Below are 13,146 nucleotides of genomic sequence, written 5' to 3'. Positions count from 1 at the left end.
TCATTTACAAACTTGTGTTTTACAATTAGATGAATTTCCAAGTGCATATATCATCAAAACTGCCTACTTCCCTCCCGTTCAATTCTAACCATACTTCAGTTCAATTGCTGCTGCAAGTCTCATCCATACCTTTGTTACTTGGCTCTCCTGGTGTCCTCCTGTTTTCTACCTTCCATTGGGCACATTCAAAACTTTTCTGACCATAGCTACATTAGCTCCAAATCTCATTCACCTATCATCCTTTGCTTATTGATCTTTATTGGCTCCCAATCCACACTTCAATTTTAAAAACCTTAACCCTAATCCTTGTTTTCAAATGCCGCCATGGCCTTGATACTTCCTACCTCTGTAGCCTCTTCCAGCCCTCTTAGGCTTTGAGATTAAAACTGAAAATGTTCAAAATTCAGCAGATCTTCGCCACCAGGTCAAATTTTCAGGTGTCCTTCAAAAATCGTCCCACTCAACCTGAGTATTCCAGAATCAATTACCACCCACTAGGCCCACATCAGCATCTCCTTTTTCTTTAAATCTCAAAATCCATTCTGTTCCTACTTCTTCATCTTCTTCATTTTGAACAGATACCAGCTCTTAACAGCATCCTGCTTGGCTGCTAACAGAAGCATGATCTTTCTCTGCTATTCACAGCAGACACATTGTCTCTTTCATTCTCTCTTTGTTCCTGTGTCTCAAAAAATGCCCTTTTTCTGTGTCAAGATGTGAAATGGTCACTTGATTTTCAATCGGTTTTGGTTTAGATTTCTTTTCCATGCCAAAAAGATCATGTAGGCCAGTCTCCAGGAAGGGATTTAGCATGACCACCACCCCTGCTTTCAAGAACATTCTGTTTCACCTTATGTTAAAGGAGACATTTTAAAATATAACCACCTTGTAAAGTCCTATATTTGTAACACATGGAAAAGTATTGTAAGAGAGCGGTGGGATGTTGAGGTGGCTGACGATTGGACCAGGGTGTTGTGGAGTGAATGGTCCCTTCAGAATTCTGAAAGTGGAGAACTTGGGGATGGCATCACGCTTGAGATGGCGGAAGATGGAGTAAGCTTTTGCGATTTCTGTGCTCTTCCAATCCTGGTCTCTTGTGTATCCTTGATTTTAATTGCTCCACCATTTGTGTCCATTCATTCAACTGCCTTGACCCAACATTCAGACTCTCTCCCAGATCCAGGCATAAACTGAATGTAATGTGTTTTGATTGGTGCAGGCACCACATGTTACAGAGGGAGAATGCATCTTTTTGCAGCTACTGCTGAGGGTCAAGCTGGTCCCCATATTTTGAAGTAGGCAGTCCCAACAAGCACTAACCTGGGTCTTCTGGGCTTGTGAGACCAGTTATAGTCCAAAAGATCTCCTCGACTGTTATCTGGAATAACTGGATTCTCCACCATCCCATGAAAAGCTGCAAGAACACGGAATCACATTGGGATGCAACCCAATACTAATTTCTGGGGCTTTTCAACCCTGCACACTCCGAAACCCAACATCACAGAGTTGGGATAGTCTGTCTGGTGTGTCACTTTTGTTTTGAGAGTTGGAGACATTTGAGACAAATTCATGTGGAACTCTGGGAAGGAGAGACAAGATGTTAAAAATGAATTGCTCACTTTCTCCCATTTCAGCAATGTAATCAGTCACCAGTAAAACTATCATTTGAACTTTACACTCAATTGTTCCACCATCCTATTAATTCTAGGTGCCAGGGACTCAAAGATGGCCTGAGATTCTACATTGCTAAAGGTGTAAATGTAGGAAATTGGCTCATTTGCTCATGTTGGTGTTGCTGCCAAGGCCAACATTAATTGTCCATCTCTAATTGTCCTTGGGAAGGTGGTGGTGAGCTGCCTTCTGGTACCATCACAGTCCATGTCATGTAGATACACTTACTGTGCAGTTAGAAGGGAATTGCAGAATTTTAACCAAGTATCAGTAAAGGAACACCTTTATATTTCCAAATCAGAAGGAGAAGTTGCTGGTGGTGGTACTCCCATGTGTCTGCTGCCCTTGTTCTTCTATGTGACAGAGGTTGTAGATTTAGAAGAGGTGATAGCCTTGTGGTAATAGGGGAGGTGATGGCCTAATGGTATTATCACTAGACTATTAATCCAGAAACCCAGCTAATGCTCTGGAGACCTGGGTTTGGAATCCCACAATGGCAGGTGGTGGAATTTGAATTCAATAAAAAATATCTGGAATTAAGAATCTACTGATGAACATGAAATCATTGTCGATTGTTGGAAAAATCCATCTGGTTCACTAATGTCCTTTAGGGAAGGAAATCTGCCGTTCTTATCCAGTCTGGCCTACATGTGACTCCAGAGCCACAGCAATGTGATTGAATGTCAACTGCCCTTGGGCAACTAGGGATGGGTAATAAATGCTGGCCAACCAGAGATGCCCATGTCCCATGAATGAATAATAAAAAGATGATGTTGAAGGAGTTTTAGCGAGTTGCTGCAGTGCATTGTGTAGATGGCACACACTTGTTCCTGAAAGTGTCAGGATTTTTGACAGGATTGAAACAGCAAACAGCCCGTGGATTTTGAATTTCATCCCAAATTCCAGCCAGTGATTGCCTTTTTTTGGTACTTTTCGGTAATTTATTTCTAATCAAAAATCCAATTCAAATTAAGTCCAATCATGGTCCCCACATGAGGCACAAACAAGATTCAAGCTGACAAGACAAGACATCGGCTGTATGGTGGCACAGTGGTTAGCACTGCTGCCTCACAGCACCAGAGATCTGAATTCAATTCCAGCCACGGTGACTGTCTGTGTGGAGTTTGCACTCCGAAAATGTGCAGGTTAGGTGGATTGGCTATGCTACGTTAGCCTTTATTGTCAGGGGAATTAGCAGGGAACATAGGTGGGGTTATGGGGATAGGTCCTGGGGGGATTGTTGTCTGTGCAGGCTTAATGGGCCGAATGGCCTCCTTCTGCACTGTAGGGATTTTATGATTTTATGATTCTATGATATTGCATTCCATCTTAGGCTTGATCAAACAAGATCCAATCTGACAGGATGAGGCATTGCACCCCCTCTCAGGCTTGATCTAATGCTTTACCTTAGCCAAAAGGCTGAGATGATTTTGAAAACTTGCATCAGGCAAAGCCTCAGTTTAACCTCATTGGCTACCCTGATACTTTACTTTACCGTAGCTTAGGCAAACCACTATTGCAGGTGTCAGCACATCCTAAGTGTAATGGGTTAGATCAACCTGCCTGATCATTGACTCTCCCCTGCCAGATAAGTACTGTCTGTTGTAATGGAAAGCTCCAGTCACTGGCCTCAGGAATGTCAGGGCCCCCACTCTATGCTGAAACTTCAGTGTAGCATTGAGAAAGTGCTGCGTTGTTGGAGATAACTTTTGAATGAGATATTAAATGGGGACCCTGCTTACCTGCCTAAGTGGATGTAAAGACCCCATAGCATTATTGGAAGAAAGGCTTTGTCAACAAAAGCAGTGTAAATTGGGTTAATATTCTCTGGAGTTTAGAAGGATGAAGATAGATGATTTTATTGAATCATACAATATTCTGAAGGGGAATGACAGGGCAGACACTATGAGGTTATTCTCCCTGGCTGGGAAATCTAGAAGATGGAGGCAGACTCTCAGGTTAAGGGGTGATTATTTAGGACTGGAAAAATCTCTTCACTGAAGGAGTTGTGAATATTTGGAATTCATTACCCCAGAGAGTTGTGGATGCTTCATCATTGAGTAGATTTAAGGCTGAGATAGACAGATTTTTGCTCTCTGAGGCAAGCAAGGGATACAGGGAGTGAACAGGAAAGTGGAGTTAAAGCTAAAGATCAGCCAACTTGCTTTTCCTTATATATATTAAAACCTAAACCTTGGTGCACAGGGCACAATTTCAAAATTTGCAGAAGATAGGAATGTTGAAAGCATTGTGAACTATGAGGAAGATGGTGTATAACTTCAAAAGGTCATGGCCAAATTGGCAAAATGGGCAGACAGGTGGCAGATAAAGTTCAATGTGGAGAAATGTGAAGAGATTCATTTTAGTAAAAAGAACATGGAGAGAAAACTAAAAAAGTACAATTCTGGAGGGGATGCAGGAGCAGAGGGTTTATAAGTCATTGAAGTTGGCAAGACAGATTTAGGGCATGGGTAATAAACACATTTGGTATCCTAGGCTTTATTAATTGGGATTTAAAGTACAAGCGCAAGGAGCTTTTGTTGAACTTGTGTAAGAAATTAGTTCATCCTCACCTAGACTACTGTGTCCAGCTCTGTGCGCCACACTTTAGGAAGGATGTGAAGGCATTGGAGAGAGTGCAGAAAATATTCACAAGAATGGTTCCAGGGATAAGGATCTTTGGCCTTGAAAATAGAAAATAGACTTTGATAATCTGGGACTGTGTTCCCTGGAGAAAAAGGGCCGAGAGGAGATTTGATAGAGGTATTCAAAATAATGAGGGGTCTAGACAGAGTAGATAGGGAGAAAAGGGCTGAACGAGAGAGTACAGATTTAAAGTCATTGGCAAAGGAAGCAAGTGCAATATGAGGAAAATCTTTTTCACACAGTGAGTGAGCAAAATCCTGGGATGCACTATCTAAAAGTATGGCAGAGGCAGGTTTAATTTAAGGACTCATAAGAGAGTTATCTGAAAAGAATGTGCAGGATTATGGGCAGAGGGTGGGAGAATGGCACTGAGGCTGATTTGGAGTGCCAGTGCAGACATGATGGGCGAAATGGCCTATTTTTGTGCAGTAACGATTCTGTGATGATCATATTGAATGGTGGTGCAGGCTTGCCAGGCTGTATGGTCTACCCGTGTTTTTATTTCTTATGTTCTTAAGTTCTAACTTTCTTCTTTCAAACAACACCATTGGAAAGAGATTATCTGGCTATTCATTGCTGTGTGCAACTGGTTCCTGCATTTGCCTACATAAACTGCAATTCAAACATAATCCACGTTGTGCTGAGACTGCAACCCAGTTTATCTTTTAACTCTTGCTATTGTTTCCTTTTTTTACAATTTTGCAGTTTTTGGCTCCTCTACCCAAGGACAGCATAAGGGCTTCAATTGTGAGACTCCAACAAGCAATAATAACGAGTGAGCCCAAAAAATAATTCTTGAGCAGTTTTCAAAAAATGGAAAAGAATTAAAATGTAAGGAATTGTAGAAAAGTTACTGACGAGGCCACAATTCTATCGCAGTTCAGGTTTGTTTAAAGAGGTTTTTAAATGCAAGAAACTCTGGCAATCATCAACTAGATAATAAGCTACAAATGCTTACGTTATTGGATCAAATTGGAAAATGAACGTTTGTTTTAACTATTAAAAACATCCATCAAGTGTAACTGGAACCTATGTAAATGACAGCAGATTTGTTTTTGGAGTTCGATATGGAAGAGACTCCAGTAATAATATCCTTACACGCAATAATAGTTCAACTCTTCCAGACATGACAGATTTAAATGCACCAGAAAGAGTCTTGCAGAAATAACGGTGATGTATAATAAGGAGCAGGTATAAATAATAAGTGAATTAAGAACAAAGCATTGTGGATGAGATTGGAGAAAAGCTTTTGTTGAAGTGAAAGGTGCTGACAGTGGATGTGTTGAGCAGAGTTTTTAGTAGCTTGACTCTCTCTTTCTCCCTCCCTCTCTTTGATGTGATTGGGAAAGTAGTGCGGCTGGTTGGCGGGCTGATACACAGCGCAGTGAGCAGTCGCAGCCTGGCTGACGCCGGAGCTCTGGCGGTGATGTGGCTGATGGAAGAACGGCAGATGGAGCGGGAGGGAGGAGGCCGAGCGGCCTGGGTTCAGGTAAGTCAACAGCACGAATTACCCTCAATAATGGCTAATCCCTCTCCCTTTTTCAGCTTCGAATGCCTTTAGCTTTTCAGGCGTGTGGAGCTGGCGCGGTTTTAAAAGAGCGAAAATTGTCGCCCCCCCCCCTCCCTTTCCTTAAAAGTACTTTTAGGACAACATGGCGTCACTGGGAAAGGGGGAAAAGTGGAGGCAGTCAGCTCGGATCCGGGGAAGAAAGTACATTCACTCCCGGGGAAAGTTCCTCCAAGTTTTTGTCGCCAGAGACTCCGTTTCTGAGCCGCAAACTCTAGTTGTTGTCGGTATTTTGGGTTCAGCGCTGTGTGATCGGCTGTGAAAGTTTTCTCTTTTTCAAAAAGTACAATTTAATGGGAAGGATGCGACTGATCTTTCTTCCCTTGGCAGCCTCGTTCTCTTTAGACGTTGATGGAATAACATTCCCCACCGAGCTGAAACTGTTTTAATAATGTGTGCAGGCTTCACGGAGTTTTAAGAATCTTAGAAAATTATTATTTTTCGTGTGTGTTTCGTGACGTTTGATGAAGAGTTTGAGTGGAGTTTGTGGACGTGATTTATTTTTATCCGACTCTGGTGTAAATCTTGTGAAACCATCTCCTCCATCTTCTTCACTGCTCGATTTCCATTTCACGGATCATCACTGGGTGAAAGACAAAGTCTCAAAGATGTGCCACTTTTTTTTCTCGGATTAAAACAGGGAGATGTTTTACGGTAGGATCTTAAAATGAGTAACGTTGTTAAACTTTTAAAGACTTGGATTGCGAAAGGAAGCTTTAATATAAAATTGGCCAGGTTGAAATATATTTTAAAGGTTTTTAATGTGTTAAAAGTACTAATTGTGAAAAATAACTGAAGTAATTATTTTAGTGACGCTGTGTAGAAGGAATTGTTTATTTTTGATTTAGCATAAAGAAGGTATCTTGTTTCTAAATTTAGCTGGCTAAGAGCTTTTTGTCTGGGTCAGTTTTTTGTGTACTTTTAGCTGTAATCTGTTCTCGATGAACGTGACGGGTTCTTGCACATAACTGAAATGACGTGTGGATTATCATACTTTGGCTATAGCCTCGTGTGTGCACAGTGTGTTTCTTTTATCTGTGCTGGAGATTTTTTTATATGCGCTGGTGCATTATCTGCCATGCATCCTCCTTGGCACTTTGACAGGAATCAGTTCAAGGCAGGGATTGAGTTACCAAAAGGACAAGAAATTTGTCCTTGCATTGGAATATTTTTATTTTGTTTATATTCTATGTATCCTATCACCATTACAAAATTTTCACCAGCACTTTGCATTGTTTTCCTGTTGTCATAGAAACCCTACAGTACAGAAAGAGGCCATTCGGCCCATCGGGTCTGCACCGACCACAATCCCACCCAGGCCCTACCCCCATATCCCTACATATTTTACCCACTAATCCCTCTAACCTACGCATCTCAGGACACTAAGGGGCAATTTTAGCATGGCCAATCAACCTAACCCGCGCATCTTTGGACTGTGGGAGGAAACCGGAGCACCCGGAGGAAACCCATGCAGACACGAGGAGAGTGTGCAAACTCCACACAGACAGTGACCCAAGCCGGGAATCGAACCCAGGTCCCTGGAGCTGTGAAGCAGCAGTGCTAACTACTGTGCTACCGTGCCGCCAAAGGTTTGTCAACAAAACCTTTGAAAATGCCCTCAGAAGGTTTGAAGTTTTAACTTTATTATATGCATTTTTAAATACCAGAACCATTTTTGTCATTGATGACAGATATTTGAATCTAATTTCAGGCATAGTTCAATATGTCCATGTGGATACACATTTTGGCAGGTGGGTCATTGTTTAAAAATAACTTATGAGATCCTCATTCACAAAATGAAATAATGAAGCTTTCCCTCAGTATGTTTTAATAACATTTTCATATTTTATCTTTTCAATTTCAGCTGGTGTATTTGTTTCTCTAAATGATTACTTATGTAATGTACATCTAAACCGGGAATACCTCTTCAGTGGCCAAAGTGGGAAAAATAGCAATTCCTTTCTTTTTAAAATAGTTTCTACATCTTGTATTGTTGCTTATGTAATTATTTGGTGCATATAGACTTAGGGTTATGACAATTATTTTGGTTTATCTTTTGTATTCAGTTGTATTTAAAGGACGTCAAGGATAAAGTATCTCAATTAATTTATATTAAATTATTATAAAATAGTCTTTGCATTTACAAGATTCTATAACTGGCATTGGTAATTACACTTCCTTTACTCTTGAGATTGGTATTTCAGATAAGTAGTTATTTTGTGTATTATTGACATTACAGAATCACTTTGGCAAAGTTTTTGGTCAGTAATTTCTGATGGTGTTAACTCAATCTCAGGCACAAGGGAAACTGCCCCATTTCCACTAATGAATCAAAAGTGAAAGTGCTCTATCAGGGATACACTTCCAATCATAAAATGGATTCCCATCTATAGAAATAGAACCCATACATTGTTTTAATTACACTAAAATCCTGCTGACAAAATTGTAACTGACAAAAGAACAGCAATACTTTCCCCTGAAAGTGGAATTCTGAATCTTAAAAATGAAATAACATTTGTTGGTGTACATTTAGAACTGGAGGGTGTTTCAGTTTAAAATGTAAGAGGAAAAGCCCATGCATAATTAATTTACTTGAAAATACAATGTAACTTGTCAACACTTGACTGCAAAAGTTTGCTCCTAAGGTATTGTGTGCGTGTATATAAAATCTTTTCTAACATAAGTGTCTCTTCAAGCAGTCTTGCTGAGAATTAGCAAGGCTATCCCTTTGAGGGTGGAGGTCATATGATGTCATGGGTAATGTCCCTGCATCTGAACCAGAAACTCTGGATTCAAATCCCACCTGAGGAAGGCACTTTCATGATCAGCCAAACAGGCTGAATATCAACCTGCAAATCCTTCCAACATGTGCAGATGGCAGGTGGTAAGAGTGGGAGAGATGAGTTGGGAATAAAGTTGGAGTCTGTACCATCACTATCCATAATTCCAGACGAAAACATGTGTAAAAGTGCATGTTGCCACAGCAACTCAGGACTCCGAGTGAACCGTAACACACACACCACTCCTTTGAGGACCATCTCATTAAATTCAGTAAGATTTTGGTTTGACGCAAGTATGCAATAAATAGCTAGAAACAATGCAACTCCATCCTTTCCCAATTAAAGCTGAAATTTCTGTTCAAAGTCTGGTTGTTATTCATGAAGTTCCAAGGCACTTTTTCTCAGCCTGCCTTAATGAGGGTTTCTAAACAAATAGCACCATGCAGAGATAAGAAATAAGAAACCAATATTGCTTAACTTGTCTTATTTGACTTGTCTCTTTCTTCTACATCAGTCCCCACTCCAATTAAATGTATGTTTTGTTCTGCAAAACTCACGATACTAACCTTTACTATTTCCAGCAGCATGGTGTACAACATAAAAACCAGGAAGTGGAATTATAGGAGCAGCAGGAATGTGTAGTGACATTGCCTTTAGAATACAGTCAGAAGAGATGCCTGAAGTATTAAGGCTGTCAGCAGGTCTTAGTGACTCTGGGTAAATACTCTGGGCTGTGGCATTGACACATGCAGATCAGGAAGATCCTGGGTTCAGTCCATGTTTCCACTACAATAGTTTATCCACTACACTTGGTCTTGTCATGCCTAGTAGGCTAGTAAGGAGAAACTTCAGTTGGAGTTACTCTTCTAACCAAAGTCATGCTGGTTCTGGAAAGTGTGGATTTTGGTTGAGTAGGAGCAGCTCAATGTGATTTTAAATGTTGGCAAACCTGCCAACTTGTTGGCTTCGGTGTGTTGTAGACTTCAAATTTTAACCAAGCTGAAATACTGCATCCACCCACCCTAACCAAAATGGGGAAGGTGTGTTTTATTACTTGCAGACTGCTATTGCATAGTACATGGGGCTTTACCTTCTTACGCTTTTACAGTTAGTACATGGAATTGATAGTAAGTTACCTTCCTCCTGTTTGACCAGGCAGAGAACATGAGCGAGGAAAGTGAAAACTACCTAAATGAGACTTTAATATAATACGGTTAAATTTGCTTCATGATTGAAAAGCATAAATGATTGCACAAGAAAAATATACAGTAAGTTTGTCAGGAGGCAAACAAATATGTAAGAGAGGATTTTTGATCTTCCATAACTCTTGTACTGATGTTGCGGGTGTGGAATTGTTGGGAGCAACAGCTGTTGCTACATATTAAAAATGCTTTATTATAACCCTTTCAGGATCTTCAGGCGTTTTAGAGCCATTAAAGGATTTTAGAACTGTGGCCACTGTTGCAATATAGGGTATCTGGCAGACAATTTCTGCATCGCAAGCTTCCACAAGTAGCAATGTGATCATGACCGGATAAACAGTTTTTAGAAATTTAATGACAGTTAAATTTTGAATAGTGGGCATGCTCTTGTTTGAAATAGTACCATTGAGTATTTTTACATACATTTTGAGAAAGACCGATGGAGCCTTGGTTTGACATCTCATCTGATAGATGCAGCACTCCCTCAATATTGCATTAACACTTCAGCCCAGTTTTTGTGTTCAAGTCCCTAGACTCAGACAAGAGTGCTATCATATGGCTGTTATGTAGAATATGGTGCATGGAGTTTTAATATGTTAAGTGTATCACTTGCCAATGGAATAGTACTGCAACACATGGTGTGGAGCTAAGCCATACCAACCAATGAGGTTTCAACTTTCATCCTTCAGGTGATCGTCCCTCTGGCACCCGTGAGACACTAAGATTGGTTGTAATGTATGTTTTAAGAAGTATCAACCTGAGTCCATTCATGATTGTTGGCCTTTGCTGAAAAGTACATTTGACTGGGTGTTGGTTATTCACAGTTGTAATCCTCCAAGTTTAAAATAGTCTTATTGCATTCACTGTAACTCGTGTAAGGGAAAAATACTAAAGGATTCCGAGCATTTGTGGAGCTGTACCTCTAAGACTCAAATTTACTTTGTTTTTTTATAATGTCTGTACTTTCTATCCCTTTTATGCTATTATGTATCTCATGGTACTTTCACATAACTAAGGTGAAGAACTTGTAATTAGAGTCAAATGCTACTTGAGCATTGTTTAGGATGCTGCAACTGCTATTTTATTGTGGCCAAACCAAGTTGCGTGTTCAGAGTAGTGTAGTAAATTACACATTGCTAGCCAATATGAATCTGTTTCAAACCAAGAACGTTGTGAGTAGAATTGTAAGTCACAAATCTATTTTGAAAAAAACAGTTTAACTTGCAGATGTAGTGTAGCAATATTGTTGCTGTGGAGTTCTTCATTAAGTAATGGGCAATTTCAGGGAATCCTACAACCACGTTCAAAACATTGCATTAGAAATGACTAATTTTTCGTAGCTGCTAAATTCTCTCTTGGAATCATAGAATTCTTACAGTGCAGAAGGAGACCATTTGGTCCATTGAGTCTGCACTGATTCTCCGATAGAGCATTTTACCCAGGCCCAAGCTCTGCCCTATCCCCATAAACCTGCGTATTTACTGTGGCTAATCCAGCTAACCTACACATCTTTGAACTGTGGGAGGAAACTAGAGCACCTTGAAGAAACCCACGTAGATACGGGGAGAGGCTGCATAATTCAGTCACCCAAGGATGAAATTGAGCCCGGTGCCTTGGCACTGTGAGGCAGCAGTACTAACCACTGTGCTATCATGTCTTCTCTTGTTTGAATCTGAGCGTTTCAGTAGGGAATTCCAATTTCATGAGAGTCTAGACAGTGAAAGATGTTTTATAAGCTCCAGAAATAACAGTTGCAATCTATAAATAAGAAACATGCTCTGGGATAGTGTGTTGGGAAGGTTTTACTTGTGAAGTTATAAATTGTTTTTGGTGGAATAACAGTTGAAGACAAATGCTGGTAGCCAAGCTGAGCTTAGAATATCCAGTAAAGAACGTGTAGTGAAGGATCTGTGATTGCCTTTACATATTTGTGAAATGTTGGAAATCAGTTTAATTGCCCTTTCTGGTAGTTCTGCAACATGTAGATTCTTGGTACAATTTCACTTCCCTTGAAATATTTTGGTTGGCCCCCATGTCCGAAGGTGGTGAGTCTGAGCCTACATATGGATTTAAATATAGTTATAACATGCTGCAGTGCAATAATGAGGAAATGCTGCATTGTTGGGCGATCTGTGCTTTGGATAAAATAGAGGCCTTGTCTGCTAGTTCAGAGAGCTATGATGATATTCAAAGAGGAGGAGTGAAACGTTCTAGCTAGCACTGGGAGAGGTAATTGTTACTTCATAATTGTCATTAGCTACCTAGAAAGAAAATTTCAGTCTAGCACAGATTGCTGGAGTTGTGATGCAGAAGCTCTTGTTTATTGAGCCTAAGAGCTTTAATGGACGCACCAGCTATCCTTTATAAATAATGTACATTCTTTGTAAAATGGAATCCCAAGAGACTGCAGAGAAAGCATCATTATCAGACTCTTCAACCTTCTTTGAAATCCTCAATTGATTTACACTCAGAAATTGTGCAAAATGATACTCCAGTCTACATCAGGTCAGTCAGTGAAAGTCAAGATGTGATCCCATTATCCCAGACATAGTAATTAACCCATTTGATTGGACATGAAATCAAATTGTTTGGTGTGCCCTTCAGTGTTCTGAATGGTGAATGGACAATAGATTTTATTATTATGGAGGTACTGTATTAAAAATGCTAGAATATGCTAGCTCAATAGATCTGATACAATAAAAAAAAATTGTCTTTGACCTGTAAAAATTGACATTGGACTAGTTGACAAGCAAGGTCATGAAGATTGTGTTCTTTAATATTTGGCCATGGCTTGAAACTTTATGTTGCACCGTTCTTCCCTGTCCAAGAACTATCTCTAGGTCAGTTAAAGACTAGGGTATATGATACATTCGGGCACCATTCATCATCTGTATATCCATATATTTTATGTAGTGTAACAAATGTCTGAGTGAGTTGCAAGGCTGTAATTCAGTTGAGCTGTTCTGATGTTGTAAATGGTGAGTGGTTGGTGAACATCAGCAGATCTGCAAAATTGAATTACTGTCTTAAACTCACTGCCAGACCTATCAGGCAGTTGCAAGGCTGCAGTGTCCATGCAAAGAAGAGGGGACCTTGCTGCTTTGCTTTGGAATCTTGTTAGTTCCTGATTCTAGATTTACACAACATTCTATTAGTGCAAAGGAAAATTATTTTGGGCTGATATAGGATAAATGCAGCTTTTGGTTATATTTTAAGTGTTTATGCCGTGTTGACCATTAATAGTAGTTTTCCTTAATAGAACAAAAGAATTCTAATTTAT

The 13,146-nt window shown here is 40.0% G+C and overlaps 1 protein-coding gene across 3 annotated transcripts in view; it reads left to right on the top strand.

Moving 5' to 3' along the window:
• Positions 1-5,691: 5,691 nt before the first annotated feature.
• The window catches only part of smad1 (SMAD family member 1), a 152,610-nt gene continuing 145,155 nt past the window's right edge, over positions 5,692-13,146 (top strand). For 2 of the 3 annotated variants that reach the window (XR_013497737.1, XM_078212253.1), the window contains exon 1: positions 5,702-5,806. The gene's annotated coding sequence lies outside the window, so the exon portion shown is untranslated. Of the gene's footprint in view, positions 5,807-13,146 lie in introns of all 3 variants that reach the window. The other variant, XM_078212243.1, reaches the window with a different exon arrangement.

This window comes from Mustelus asterias, chromosome 1 (assembly GCF_964213995.1).
Source record: "Mustelus asterias chromosome 1, sMusAst1.hap1.1, whole genome shotgun sequence".
Taxonomy (NCBI): domain Eukaryota; kingdom Metazoa; phylum Chordata; class Chondrichthyes; order Carcharhiniformes; family Triakidae; genus Mustelus; species Mustelus asterias.
The sequence above is the reverse complement of the archived record's forward strand: the minus strand, read 5'-3'. Positions and strand labels throughout refer to the sequence as shown.